At 39.3% G+C, this 15,809-nt stretch overlaps 1 protein-coding gene across 3 annotated transcripts in view; it reads right to left on the reverse strand.

Moving 5' to 3' along the window:
• CKAP5 (cytoskeleton associated protein 5) overlaps positions 1-15,809 on the reverse strand; it is a 103,074-nt gene that overhangs the window by 67,375 nt on the left and 19,890 nt on the right. The window contains exon 1 of one of the 3 annotated variants that reach the window (XM_032414045.1): positions 13,066-13,380. The exons of 1 other annotated variant lie outside the window; for it this stretch is intronic. The gene's annotated coding sequence lies outside the window, so the exon portion shown is untranslated. One more of the 3 variants, XM_032414046.1, reaches the window with a different exon arrangement.

Genomic DNA, 15,809 nt, shown 5'->3' on the forward strand with positions numbered 1-15,809 from the left:
TGAATAGGTACCTTAATGGTGTCTACTATGAATTGGGTGCTGTGTGGAGTACTTTTTAAACATGCTGATTCACTTTGTACTAACAACAACTACATCAAAGAAAGATATTCTCTCCACTTTACACCCTAGGCTCATAGAATTTATGTAGCTTGCCTGAAACGCAAAACTGGAATCATATTATGATTCAGTCAATGCCTCTTTTTTTACAACCTGTTCCCTCCCATCGAAATGTATGGAATATCCCAGTGAAAGGTGTATACCTGAAGACTTAAGTTTATTAGAGCAAGTGGAATTTTCATTAAGTCTTCTCTCCAAAACCCCCAGAACCCTGAGAACAATAGCAGTGTGTTTTAGAGAACGAATCAAATCTTAATAGAGATTCTGCAGCAATGGTGGGAGATAAAATAGTACAGCAGTTTATAAAGTAGTACAGTATACAGTAATAGTATTTATAATATTATTAAATAGTACAACAGTTTATAAAGTATAAAGCATTACCCAAGTTGAAGATGTACATATTCTACTTCATTCTTAGGTATACACCCTAGGAATTGATGCCAACTTCTTTCCAGATCTTACACTAGATATTCACAGCAATGTTGTTCATAAAGGCCAGAAGCTGAAAACACTTGACTAGTTCATCAGAAAATGAATGGGGGTGCCTGGGTGGCTCAGTTGGTTAAGCGACTGCCTTCAGCTCAGGTCATGATCCTGGAGTCCCGGGATCGAGTCCCGCATCGGGCTCCCTGCTCAGCAGGGAGTCTGCTTCTCCCTCTGACCCTCCCCCCTCTCATGTGCTCTCTCTCTCCTCTCATCCTCTCTCTCAAATAAATAAATAAAATCTTTAAAAAAAAAAAAAAAGAAAATGAATTAATAGTGGTATATTCATTGAGTGAAATATTATATGGCAATTTAAATGAATGAACTATGCAGTGTTTCTCAAACTCTTTAGTGAACGATCCATCTTTTTAAATATTTCAAGCAATGGGCTGCCTGGGTGGCGTCTGCCTTCGGCTCAGGTCATGATCCCAGGCTTCTGGGATCGAGCCCCGCGTCCGGCTCCCTGCTCTGCGGGGGGGCCTGCTTCTCCCTCTCCCTCTGCCTGCCGCTCCCCCTGCTGTGCTCTCTCTGTCAAATAAATAAATAAAAATCTTTTAAAAAAATTTTTCAAGTAACTATACACTAATATGTTTGTAAAATACAATAAAAATTATTAGATCTGTGGATTTTCGGAGTTCCCCAAGTGAAAGGAAAATAGTACAGCCACCATGTAAATGAATTTGGTGGTTCCTTAAAAAGTTAAACATAGAGGGCGCCTGGGTGGCTCAGATGGTTAAGCATCTGCCTTTGGCTCAGGTCATGATCTCAGGGTCCTGGGATCGAGCCCCACATCGGGCTCCCTGCTTGGCGGGGAGCCTGCTTCTCCCTCTCCCTCTACTGTTCTCCCTGCTTGTGCTCTCTCGCTCTCTCTATCAAATAAATAAATAAAATCTTTAAAAAAAAAAAAAGTTAAACACAGAATTATCATATGGCTCTGCAATTCTACTTCTGGGTATATACCCAAAGAATTGAAAACAGGTATTCCAACAAGTACATGTACATGCATATTCATAGCGCCACTATTCACTTGAGGCAATAAATACCCCAAATTGTCATCAATGGACGAATAAACAAGTTCTGATACGTAATTACAATGGCCTTCAACCATAAAAGGGAATGAAGTACTGATGCAGGCTACCACACAGATGAACTTCATAAACATGATACTAAGTGAAAGAAGCCAAACACAAAAGGTCCCATATTGTAGGATTCCATTTATATGAAATGTCCAGAATAGATCAATCCTTAGAGACAGAATGCAGACTGGGGGTTGCCAGGAGTTGGAGAGTGTGGGAAATAGGAACTAACAGCTTAATGGGTAAGGAGTTTTACTGTGGTGTGATGGAAATGTTCTGAAAACTAGACAAAGGTGCTGCTGGCACAACATGTGACTATACGAAAGGCACACTGAATTGTTCACTTTAAAAGAGTTAATTTTATGTTACGTGAATTTCATCTCAATAGAAATTTTTTCTTTTTTTTTTTAAAGTTCTCAGGTGATTCTAATGTGCAGCCTGGGTTGAAAACCTCCAAAGTTACTTTCTTGTCACAAGTTGGAGCTTCAAAGGCAGTATCTCCTGAGTTTTTTTGGTTTTTTTTAAGACACTCAATGAAAGCTTTCAAAACATTTCCCAACCAAGAGAATGTGAACTGTCAGTATTTGACTGTCAGTATTCTTTAAGTTCACTGCAATACTTTTTCTTTTTTTCTTGTTGGTTGCTTTTAGAAACATGAAGAAAAAGGTTATCCAACCTAATTGCCTCATATAAAATTTAGATGCCATTATGTTATACTTTCTGAAATGGCTTCTACTACTTTATTGTCTGAGTTTTTAAAAACTGGTGTTTATGGCTTTGCTTCTTTCTAGTCAAAGGAAAGGCTTGCTTCATACCAAAACTTCCCCAGCCACTGAAATAATGAATACAGTGTTTGTTTACAAATGTGGCACTGGGGACTCTTGCTCTGTGTTTGTCTTCCTCTAGGATTGATACACTAAGAAAAAAAAAAAAGACTTATCCACTAATATTCTACCATAATTGTTTTAATTTCAATATTAACTTTAGAATTTAGTTTTTTTACATATACAAGAAAATATACACAATATGTTATGAAGCATTACAATAAAATTGATCCGATGACCTAACACCCAGTCCAAAAATTAGAACGCTACCATTAACATTACTGCATCTGTGCATTTTTTTCCTACCCCATCCTTCTTCCCACAGAAGCACTTTCCTGAAGTTTGTTTAGTTTTATGCCACAGTCACAGTCACACATCCCTAAACAACAAAATTAACTGTGCTTATTTGTGAGCTTTAGAAAAGTATTATCTGTGTGTTGTCTTCCATAACTTCCTTTTTTCATTCAATATTTCATTTGTAAAATTCATCCATGTGTGTACTGTAGTTCAAAGCTACTCAAAATGTGGTCCAAAGACTTGTGCTCGTTCACAAATGTATCGGAGACAAGTACAGAAATGGAGCTAAGAGTTTAGAAATTGCCATAGCACCTATTCTAACTTCTTTTATTATAGTAGTTTGAGGAATTGAAAAAAGTTCAGCAACTTTTTAAAAAAGTTCAAAATGCAACACAGAAAGTAAGGGGGTGTAAAGTCAGGCTGGAAAGTAGTTCAGATCAAACCTTGGAAGGTCTTGTGGGCAATGTTAAGGAATTTGGACTTTACCCCAAGTGTAAAATGAAACTTTGAAGGACTGTCAACAGGAAACATTACATATGCCATCAAACTTGCATTTTTTGAAAACTGTATGTTGTACCTGTAAAAAAGCAATGTAAAGAATGGTTTAGAAGGCAGTAACAATAGAAGGAAATCAGTGAGAATATAGTGGTCTAAAACAAAGATGATGGTGGCCTGGACCTAAGGATCGTAGCAATGCAGATAAAGGAAAACGGATGGATTTTAGAGATATAAGGAGTGTTAAAGAATGTTCTTACAGAGTGAATGTAGAAGGGGTATAAGAGAGGGAGGAAGATGAAGTTTTGGACAAGCTGTTTGAGATACACACAAGTGTAGACAAGTACAGCATTTGGAGATTTAAGCCTGGAGCTCAAGAGAGAGAGATCTGGCCTGGAGATAAAAATTTAGAAGTTACCAGTAGATAAATGTAATTAAAACCAAGGGGAGGGACGATAGCACCGAGGAAGAGTACACAGTAAGAAGAGGGTCCAGGACAGAGTTCAGATGACACCCAGCATTTATAGGACAGGTAGATGTGCCTGCCCCTCAATCCACCATCATGCACACTGCCTGGCACATATAAAATGATCAATAAATGTCTGCTGGGAAAGGGGAAAAAAACACAATAATCCAAAAAACACTAACAGTTTTATCAAACTTGAGAAAATTTTATCACCTTCTATTTCTATCTGGAAATCTAAATTAAAAAAAAAATTCTGTATCTTCAAAACCACCACTTAAGAGGAGACCTTGTGTAAATTACTTAGGCAAATGTATTGCCTCAGCATGCTTGTGTGTAAAGTGGGGATATCAGTAGGGGATAAGCCTACCTCATAGGGTTATTGTGGGTATTAAAGGAGTTAGTCCATCTAAAACTCTTAAGACTAGGTACTTGGCATCCAGCAAGGACTCAATAAATGTTAGCAATTTATATATTATCAGTAGTTGGCATTCCTAATTTGAAAATAATTATTTCCAAAATACAATTGACTTTATTTTGTAATTCTACAGGATTAAAAGAGCAAACACAAATACCCCAAACTGAATTTAGTCAACATTTTACTCATAACAGTTGTTTGAAAATGATAATACAAGTCATAAATTGAATGTCTGAAAGAAAATAAAATAGGGGCACCTGGGGCGCCTGGGTGGCTCAGTCGTTAAGCGTCTGCCTTCGGCTCAGGTCATGATCCCAGGGTCCTGGGATCGAGTCCCACATCGGGCTCCCTGCTCGGTGGGAGGCCTGCTTCTCCCTCTCCCATTCCCCCTGCTTGTGTTCCTGCTCTCGCTATCTCTCTCTGTCAGATAAATGAATAAAATCTTTGGAAAAAAAAAAAAAAAATAGGGGCACCTGGGTGGCTCAGTCGGTTAAGCACCTGGCTTGAGCTTGGGTCATGATCTCAGGGTCCTGGGATTGAGTCCCGAGTCAGGCTCCCTGTTGAGCGGGGAGTCTGCTTCTCCCTCTACCCTTCCCCCCTGCTCATGATCTCTCTCTCTCTCTCTCTCTCTCAAATAATTATAAATAAAATCTTAAAAAAAGAAAAAAGAAGGGTGCCTGGGTGGCTCAGTTGGTTAAGCGACTGCCTTCGGGTCAGGTCATGATCACAGGGTCCTAAGATCGAGCCCCGCAATGGGCTCCCTGCTCAGCAGGAAGCCTACTTCTCCCTCTCCCATTCCCCCTGCTTGTGTTCCCTCTCTTGCTCTCTGTCAAATAAATAAATAAAATCTTAAAAAAAAAAAGAAATAAATAAGATATATTACACATAATGTATAGGCCTTTTTTTTTAAGCTAAGTGTGGAGCCCAACACGGGGCTCAAACTCATGACCGTGAGGCCAAGACCTGAGCCAAGATAGAGTTGTACACTTAACTGACTGAGCCACCCAGGAGCCCCCACATAATGTATAGACCTTTTTAAACTTTATTATAGTCACTTTACCTTCTTTACTTTTATGTACACATTGACCAAATAAAGAACTCAAACTACAGCTTTTGCTTTTTTTTTTTTTTTGGTCTAATTAACATTTGGGGGCATGACCATGCATCTCTTGCTCCTTCGAATATAAAATGGAATTAGTACATTTACATCCCACTTTGTTTTAAGAGTCCACAAAAGAGGTTCTTTTTTGTGCCATAGGCTCCTGGTAAAGTATTAGACACCTTCTTTGGAATATTTCTCTCTCTCTTTTTATTTAAGAGAGAGAGAGAGAGCACGAGTGAGCGCATGCATGAGTGGGAAGAGGGGCAGAGGGAGAGTGGGAGACAATCTTAAGCAGGTTCCCCGCTGAGTGTAGAGCCCCATGAGAAGCTCAGTCTCACAATCCTGAGATCATGACCTGAGCTGAAATCAAGGGTCAGTCGCTTAACAAATGAGCCACCCAGTCACCCCCAGAATATTTCTTAATGCTTAAAATACGTAAGATTATGCCAGATTATTTTAAAATATAATTAAATATCAAAGTATTTATTTTAAAATGTGAATATATTAATTTCTCCATTAATACATTAAATAAAATCTAGCAGGTTTAATAATTACTATAATTCTGAAGTTCTAATGAACAAAAATATTTTGATATATTGTATCACATCATGTGATTATGAAAATTATTTCTATTGGTGACAAATACACAGGTCCTTCTAACATTGTTGTGATTTATGGCCTACATTCTTTTTTTTTTTTAAAGATTTTATTTATTTGACAGAGAGAGACACGGCGAGAGAGGGAACACAAGCAGGGGGGATGGGAGAGGGAGAAGCAGGCTTCAGTTAATACCAATCATATATTTCAATAGTACTTTATATTTTACAAGTATTTTTACAATAATTTTCTTATTTGAGAATCTAGTGAGGAGGACATTTAATCACTTCTATGTATTTCACAATGTAAATGCAAGCACAGTTTTATTACCTCATTGGGTTTTCTTTCATTTCTGTATTCTCTTTTTTTTTTTAAGGTTTTTTAATTTATTTGAGAGAGAGAGACATAGCGAGAGAGGGAACACAAGCAGGGGGAGTGGGTGAGGGAGAAGCAGGCTTCCCACTGAGCAGGGAGCCTGATGCAGGGCTCGATCCCAGGACCCTGGGATCACAACCTGAGCCGAAGGCAGATGCTTAACAACTGAGCCACCCAGGCGCCCCTAGTTTCTGTATTATTCTTAGTTATGCAGCTCTTTCTTACTAAACTGTAAGATTCCCTTGAGCAAGAGCTTTTTTTGTCTCATTAATCTCTATTCTCACAGTGCTCAAAAAACCACAAAAAACAAAGCAAACAAAGGGATAAAGCAAATACAATTATCCTCTTTTTACATATAGGGAAATAGAGGTTTGGTGTCTTTTTTTTTCTTATAATTTTTTTTATTTTGTTATGTTAATCACCATACATTTCATCATTAGTTTTTGATGTAGTGTTCCATGATTCATTGTTTGCGTATAACACCCAGTGCTCCATGCAGAACATGCCCTCTTTAATACCCATCACCAGGCTAACCCATCCTCCCACCCCCTCCCCTCTAGAGCCCCCTGTACCTCTGAAGCAAATAATACATTATATGTTAAAAAAAAAGAAGAAGAAGAAGAAGAAGATAGCAGGAAGGGAAGAATGAAGGGGGGGGAAATCGGAGGGGGAGATGAACCATGAGAGACTATGGACTCTGAGGTTTGGTGTCTTACCCAAGGTCACCTAAGTAGGAGAGACTGGTCTAAGGAGAGATTTCTTGAATCCTAGTTTGGTGAAATTCTTACAATTTATCTACATATGGTTTCTAGATTATCTATAGTGAAAACTATTCAAACTTTATAAACAATAAGATTTATGGGCACCTGGGTGGCTCAGTCATTAAGCATCTGCCTTCTGCTCAGGTCATGATCCCAGGGTCCTGGGATGGAGTCCCACATCGGGCTCCCTGCTCAGCGGGGAGTCTGCTTCTCCCTCTCCCACTCCCCCTGCTTGTGTTCCTGTTCTCGTTCTCTGTCAAATAAATAAATAAAATCTTAAAAAAAAAAAAAGATTTATTTTGGTGATTACTTAATTCGGTTAGAATATAAAGAAAAAAAAAAGAAAGAAAATACAGAGTAGGGGTGCCTGGGTGGCTCAGTTGGTTAAGCGTCTGCCTTTGGCTCAGGTCATGATTTCAGGGTCCTGGGATCCAGCACCTCATCAGGCTCCCTGCTCAGCGGGGAGCCTGCTTCTCCCTCTCCCTCTGCTTGTACTCTCTCTGTCAAATAAATAAATACAATCTTAAAAAAAAAAGAAAAAGAAAATATAAAGAGTAAATGAGCATAATATGAAAAACAAGTTTACTTGCCTCCAAAAGGACTTACATAATGTAGATACTTAAATTTAAAATTTAAGGGGGAATCATCCCTAATCAGCAGCTGCCTAATAATCAAGTCTAACTACCCAACTGGGCGTTAAAACACTGTTAACCTGCCTTTGGATAAGAGGGGAATGACTTCAGTTTTAATTGTAATTGTAATTTGGAATTATTCATGCAGTGGAACCCCCTCCCTCCGCCCCCGCCCCAAAGCCCCCATTCTATTGAGATGGCTCTACCAACTGATAAAGAAAATCTTTCCTTGAGATTAATAAAAAACAAAAGTATGGTAGACTATAATTCTAGAACATTTGGAGGAGGGGTCATTAAAGTCAGCACTTATTTGAAAGCTGAACTTTGCGTCTATCTCCAAATGCTAACTAGCCATTATCACAAAGGAAAGTAAAGGCCTTGGGAACATTCAGAATATATAAGGGAAGTAATGAAGAGGAACCTCAGAATCTATATAAAATGGAATACATATAGAATACAATGTAACAATTTCATGAAAAGTCACATAAGTTAAAGGTCGAATGTTTTCTTTAGAGGAATGTAGTACTGCTTTCAATATACATAGCAAACTGAAACCAAACTAAATTCGCAAGGGCCAAAGAATGGGAACCACCCAAATGTCCATCCATTGATGAACAGATAAAAAAAATATGGTTAAGTCCATACCAATGAAATATTATTCAATAATAAAAAGAAATGAAGTACTATAAAGAACTCCTAAGGGGCGCCTGGGTGGCTCAGTTGGTTAAGTGCCTGACTCTTGATTTTGGCTCAGGTCATGATCTCAGGGTCGTGGGACTGAGCCTGCTCTAAAAAACCCCAACTCCTAAAACTCAAAAACAACAACCCAATTAAAAAATGGGCAAAGGACTTTAGACTAGACACTTCGCCAAAGAAAATCTACAAATGGCCAATAAGAAGATGCTCAACATTACTAATCATTATGGAAATGCGTATCAAAACTGTTAAGATACTACCTCACACCTATTAGGATGGCTACTATCAAGACAAAACAAAACAAGTGTTGACAAGGATGTGGGGAAATTGAGACCCTTGTACACTGTTGTTAAGAATGTAAAAGGGGGGGCACCTGGATGGCTCAGTTGGTCAAGCGACTGCCTTCAGCTCAGGTCATGATCCCAGAGTTCCAGGATGAGCCCCACATCGGTCTCCCTGCTCAACAGGGAGTCTGCTTCTCCCTCTCCCTCTGTTCCTCCCCCTGCTTGTGCTATCTCTCACTCACTCATTCTCTCGTATAAATAAATAAAATCTTAAAAAAAAAAATGTAAAATGGTACAGCTGCTGTGGAAAACAGTATGGCAGTTTCTCAAAAAATTAAAAATAGAATTACCATATGACCCAGCAATTCCATTTCTGGGTATATGCCCAAAAGAATTGAAAGCAGGGTCTCAGAGACATATTTGTATACCCATGTTCATTTCATAGCAACATTATTCACAATAGCTAAAATGTGGAATACACATAAAATGGAATATTATTTAGCCTTAAAAAAGAAATTCTGACATATGCTAGAACCTGGATGAACCCTGAGGCCATTAGGCTAACGTGAAATAAGCCAGCCACAAAGAGAAAAATATTGTTATGATTCCACTTAAATGAGGTAGTCAAAATCAGAGACATAAAGGAGAATGGTTGTTGTCAGTGAATGGATGGATTGGGGAATGGGGTATAAAGCTTCAGTTTTCCAAAATGAAAAAAATTATGAATATGGATGGCGGTGATGGTTCCACAACATAATGAACGTATTTAGTACCAGTGACCTGCATGCTTAAAAATGACACACACAAAAGAAATGAAGTACTAATAAATGCTATAACATGGATGAACCTTGAAAACATTATACTAAAAGAAACCAGTCACAAAGAACCACATATCATATGATTCCATTTATAGGAAATATCCAGAATGGGCAAGTCTCTACAGACAGAAAGTAGATCAGTGTTTGCCTAGGACTGAAGTGTTTGGGGGAAATTAAAAGGGTGAAGGCTAAGGAGTGTAGTATGGGATTTCTTTCTGGAGTAATAAAAATGTTTTAAAATTGACTGTGGTGATGATTGCACAATCTAGAAAAGCCACTGAATTGTACACTTTAAATGGTGAGTGGTAGATAAATTATATTTCATTAAATATAAACTGCTTTTTAGGGGGGCCTGGGTGGCTCAGTTGGTTAGGCAGCTGCCTTGGGCTCAGGTCATGATCCCAAGGTCCTGGGATCAAGCCCCACTTCAGGCTCCCTGCTCAGCAGGGAGCCTGCTTCTCCCTCCCCCCACCCCCCGATTGTGCTCGCTCGCTCTCTCAAATAAATAAAATCTTTAAAAAAACCCAACTGCTTAAAAAAAGAAAAAAAAAAACAAAGTTTACGAACAAAAGTCCTTAGGCGATAAGAAAAATAAGAATGATTTGTTCAAGCTACTGATCATTTTACATGTGCATGGGTTGGCTGCACAGGTTAGAGTCCTTTCTAATAACAAGGTCTAATAATAAGGAATTACTCTATTCCAATTTTACCTTAAGCATTCACATTCACTGAATTTCCCTATGGGCAAACGATGTACCTAGGCTCACAGGAGTACAAGTAAGAAGTCTAAACAAATAATCATAATACAAAATACATTATGTGTGGAAAGTGCTTTAAGCAAGGGACAAATCAGGGTTATGGGAATTCAAAATAGGATTAACCACCAGTGAGTGAGGGATGGTCAGTGAAAATCTCACAGAAAGGATGGCATCTGAACTCAGTGCTGAATGTTAGGTGGGATTTTAAAAAAACAGACAAACAAACCGAAGTAGAAAAGGAAATATTTTAGGCTGAGAAAAGAAGAAAGGCCAAGTCTTGCAGTTAGGAAAGTACAGAGCATGTTCAGAGAACAGTGAATGGCTCCATTTATTATAGTCTAAGATGAGAGGTAGACTAGGGTCAGATCATGTAGAATCTTGAATATTAAGCTAAATAGCAGAAGATGCTGATGACGGAAGCAGGGAAATGACACGATCCTATCTACTTCAGAAGGAAAAATCTATGTAGAACGGATTGAAAGGGAGAGAAAAATAGAATTTTGATAGGCAATTATTGCAGTACTCTAGGACAAAGGTAAATAGGAGCCATAGGGGTCTTAGGAATGGAAGGGATGGGCGGGGGGGGACTGAAGGGAGTTAAAGAACTAGAATTAGTAAGCCTCAGCAAGTATGGATGTGGGAGTAGGAAGAGCCTAGTAGGAGACTCCAGTCTAGGTGACTAGGAGGACAGTAATGCTAATGACATAAAAATATCAGAAGTCGTTCTGGATTATTTTTTGGGGAGTAGAGAAGAGGTGAAGAATATGATGAGTTTGGTTTTAGACTTGAGAAATAGGATCTTCAAGTGGTTAGAAATGTGGCACCAGGATTAAACAGGGGATTCTGGATTTTATAAACACAGACATGGGAAATCAAGTTGTCATTACATAGCAAGGTTTGATGCTTCAAGAGTGAATAAAGTTGCCAACAAAGAGAAGCATTAATAAAATTAATTTGAACTATATATGATGCTTACTATGGTTCATTCAATCTAGTCCATACTACAAATGTTCATACTTTCAAATTATTCAGACCTCTCAAGAGGCTTCACCCTGGCCTGAAACAGAGGAAAAGGCAAGGAAGCCAGCTAAAATAAATCTGTTCTACAGAAATATTATAATCTTATACCACTGCTGTATCTAAAACATCTTCCAAAGAGCTCAAAATACCATACAGTCCACACTATTGCTGAAAAAGGTTTAGATGTAATTGTTTATTTTTAGACCAGAGGTTAAGAAATGTTTCCAAGGTCACAAATAAAGGTAGAACTTAGAATAAATTTCAAACTGATTTTTCAGTTTAGTATTCAATTAAATAACAAAGTACCTATTAAATATGCATTATGTATTATTATAACATATAGACCCAAGCAATCTATGCATTTTCTCATTCATCAACCAGCTAAAAGTAAGGCACCAAGAGACTAAGTCATAAGAAATGTTAGAGCTGGGCCTACAATCTGTATCTCCTTTCTCTCAGTCCACTAATTCTGCTGCACCACTCATAGGTCCAAGTGTAGTGTCCTTTTATTTGAAGTTCCTATAACTTGACAGTCTATAAGAATAATTATACAGCTACTAAACAGACTGTTTGGCTTTCTACTTGGGAAGAAGCTGTGGCAGTGAACTATTTTATGGCTAATTCCCAAGCTCTTGACCTACAAAAGCTCTTCACTATCACAATACAAGAGACCTGGATCTGATTACCATTCCTGGACTCTCACTTCTAGCTAAGGAAATGCTACTGCAAAAGCACAGAATAAGCGTGAGGTAAGTTTGAGGAAAATTTCTGCCCATTCAAAAAGCAACCCCTTTGACCAATAAAGTATGATAACAGATTCACTCAAAAAAAAATTATTATAATACAGGGATAAAACAACACACATACAGGCCCAGAAAGCTTTACTCAAACCTTGTATCGGAAGGACAAATGGACTAAAGAAGCATAACAATTATGTAACTGTCACAGAAAATTTTAAATTTTTATTACTTGGCCAAGCCAGACAAAAGCTCATCTCTAAGTAACCAGTAACAAAATGACAAGCCCTTCCCTCTAATTTAAAAAACCTCACTGCCTCCAGGTAACTCCCATCAACAAGGACAAGTATTAACCTCTTGCTGGAGTATTCTACATTATCAGGAAGCCAGAAATCTGAACTGCTTCTCTAGCAGGTTATCTTGGCAAACTTGGGTGTGCTTGCTGTCCTAGTCCTGGGATGGTGGCCTCTCACAAATTCCTTCTGAAGGGGAAGAGTAAAGAGGGGTGTCTGAGCTGTCTCTTACACATCCTGCTATTCACATCAGCAGGACAGAAGATTAACTAGACTCTCCCTAGTAACGATCACTGTTAATGTCTCCAAAAGGGGGACCCACACCAACACAGGCCTCTGGGGAGATGGAAAGCTAAACCCGGCTGTGAATTAGGTCAACTTCCACAGTTACTGCTCAACTGTACCACGGTAGCTGAAAATCTAATGCTTACTCATCCCTAAACTACCCAGGTCTCCAAATCCCAGGCGAAGGACCCAAGGCCCAGGACACGAGATCCAGCTCCACCCATCCAGCTCAGTGGGGTTATATATACTCGGGTAAAAGCAATCCTCTCCTCACCCCAAGTAGGAACCAGGCTGGGGCAAAGCCGGGTCGTGGACACCGCTCAACCACTGCATATCCAAACAAGCACCCTAGGGCTGCTGTCACCACCCAGAAGTAGAGCAGATGCCCCAGGCTTTAGCTCACTGCAGCCGGCATTGTTTACGCTCTTTCGCAGCCTAAGCCTCTGATAGGCCAGGAAAGTCTCCTGCACAGTCCACCAGGACTTCCGGCATGGGCACAGGATGCTTGACCCTCGCCCGCAGTTTGACACTTACGCTCCCTGAGCAGGGAGAGGTCTGGGGGCCCTACGGTCCGAGCAGAATCAGCAGGAATACCCGGCGGGCCGCGGCGGCATTGGTGCGAAGGGCCGCTGGGAAACGCCTCCTCCGGGGGCGGGGCCCAGAGCTCGCTGTCAGAGTGCCCGCCCCACCTCGGCCCCCTCCCGGCACACACTGAAGACTTAAAGGGCCCGCACTTTCGCCCAGAGGTCTGAGGACTCAGGGTGCTGCTTCCAGTCCACAGGGTTTCCAAGGCAGGAGGCAAATGAAGGACCAACTAGGAAGGCTCCACCCCGGCTGGGTGGGCCTCTTCTTTGGTAGCAACACAGGCAATGTTCCAGAAACAAAGGAGATGACCAGTTCCTACTACCACCATCCTAATCCCTCCTCCAGGGATGAAAAAAAAAATTGCTGCAGGCAATAGCCCAAGCATCAGGGTAAAGAGATAGCCCTCATTATGTAAGCTGCTTATTCCATAAATTTGAGCAGTTACTGTTCTTCAAATGGTAACTGAAAGGCCCAGAAAGGAATTCTGGCAGCCTGCATTGCTTTACCTCACCCTTTTCACAGCCTTCCTTCTCTACAACAAGAGAAATCCCAGACAATGATAGAAGATGGGTAGGAAGGTAATAGGAAGTGAAATGGAAAACACTCTCATTCTCGTGAGCAAAATGTGCCAAGAACTGGCACAAGAATTCAAAAACTGACCAAGAATTCACATGTCTATGTAGATAAAGAAATCCTGAATGCAAATACAGTTGTGATGTGCAGCCATCCAATTTAATATGAAGAGTTCTTGAGAAAACTGTAGTAGAAACATTACTATCTCAGGGAGTTAAGTAATGGTCTCTGAGCTCTCCATAGGTTGTCAATGAGTTTTAATTTTCTTTTCATAGGAGGAATTTTTCCTCAATCTCAGTTTACAAGGTTTGACTGCATTTTGTGTCTCATACCATCAGGAAAGAGATTTACGTGTTTACCAAGCCTATATTCTTCCACCTAATCTAGATGAATAAACACATCTTATTAAAGCCTTAAACTACCACCAGACAAGTATGGGAATCAATTTAGTGAAGCAAAAGACCATTTATAAGTGCCCTAACACCCTCCATCTCAAACATGGGTTCAAGTGGAAATAAAGATTCCAAAGGACAGGCATGAAGACTGCTCTGTTGACTAGGCAACAGACCAAGGTTACAAAGTCTCATAAGATCTTAGAGAATTCTAGGATCAGGCTGCCAGGGAGAAATGGATTCAGATTAGAAATAGTGTGATTTTGAACTGCCAAGAAAATCTCATTTTAAAGTGCATTTAACTATGAATGATACTTCTGAATTAGGTAATTAAGACCTTTCATTTTATCCCCATGAAGCATATCACACTATTCTGAGGATAATGCAGATCAGCCTCCACATTAGATTGTGAGCACCTCAAGGGCAATGGCTAGAATGTATCCTAATCATCCTTTTCTCCCAGTATGATACAAAATGAGTACTTAATAATAAATATTTATCACAAAAATTAGGATCAACACTTTCTTTGACATAGGAGTCTAGATAACTGTCAATAAGCATAGCACAGTGAATATATTTGTGCATGCACACACACAAATGGATAATACCCAGTGCTGTGCTTGTTAGTGAATTAAAAATTTAGAGGAAAAAAAAAATCCACTGATTGTACAGCTAGGTCTCAGACATCAGAGCTCAAGACTGTTATTATAGGGATTTGTATCTTTTATCCCAAATGCACAGGTAAATATTGCTGAATAGTTCTTAAATATTTTACCCAATAACAGTCTAAACATAGTCCATCTTATTTTGGCTATTGCTTTTTTCTTTACTATACCATAAAGAGACTAAACTGGACATGTAAAACCTTCATAATTCAACAAATTACCAATTAGTAGTCTTCTACTTAACATGGCAATGTGGAAACTGTTTAGGAAATAATTTAGTAAATATTATATATAGAAGAGGAGAGATTCCCTAAGCTGAGAGTTTTGTTTTTTTTTTTTAAGATTTTATTTTATTTATTTGACAGAGAGAGACACAGCGAGAGAGGGAACACAAGCAGGGGGGAGTGAGAGAGGGAGAAGCAGGCTTCCCGCCGAGCAGGGAGCCCAATGTGGGGCTCGATCCCAGGACCCTGGGATCATGACCCGAGCCGAAGGCAGACGCCTAACGACTGAGCCACCCAGGTGCCCCTAAGCTGAGAGCTTTTGAGTAAGGTTTATTAAGGTATAACTTACATATAGTAAAATTCACTCTTTTTAGTACATAGTTCTATGATTTTGGCAGACACAGAGAATCCATCACCATAATTAAGAACATCTCCATCAGCCCAAAATTTTCCCTGGTGTTCCTTTGTAGTCAACAACCCCCACTCCTCCCCCCAACCACTGATCAGCATGTTGTTCCTACAATTTTGTGTTTTGCACAATGTCATATTAAAAAAAAAAAATCATACAGTGTGTAGTCTTTTTTCACTTATAATACAATTGAAATCATCCATGTTGTTGCACAGATCAGTAATTTGTTCCTCTTTATTGCTGAGTAATATTTCATTGTATCATCTAACACATTTTTGTTCTTCCATGTTACCAGTTATAGGACATGTGGGTTGTTTCTAGCTTTTAACAATTATGAAAAAAACTGCTACAGATTTTTGTATGAACATAAGTTTTCAATTCTGTTAGGCAAATACCCAGGAGTGGGAATGCTGGGTGGTATGGTTAAGTA

This window comes from Phoca vitulina, unplaced genomic scaffold (assembly GCF_004348235.1).
Source record: "Phoca vitulina isolate PV1807 unplaced genomic scaffold, GSC_HSeal_1.0 scaffold16, whole genome shotgun sequence".
NCBI classification, from domain to species: Eukaryota; Metazoa; Chordata; class Mammalia; order Carnivora; family Phocidae; genus Phoca; species Phoca vitulina.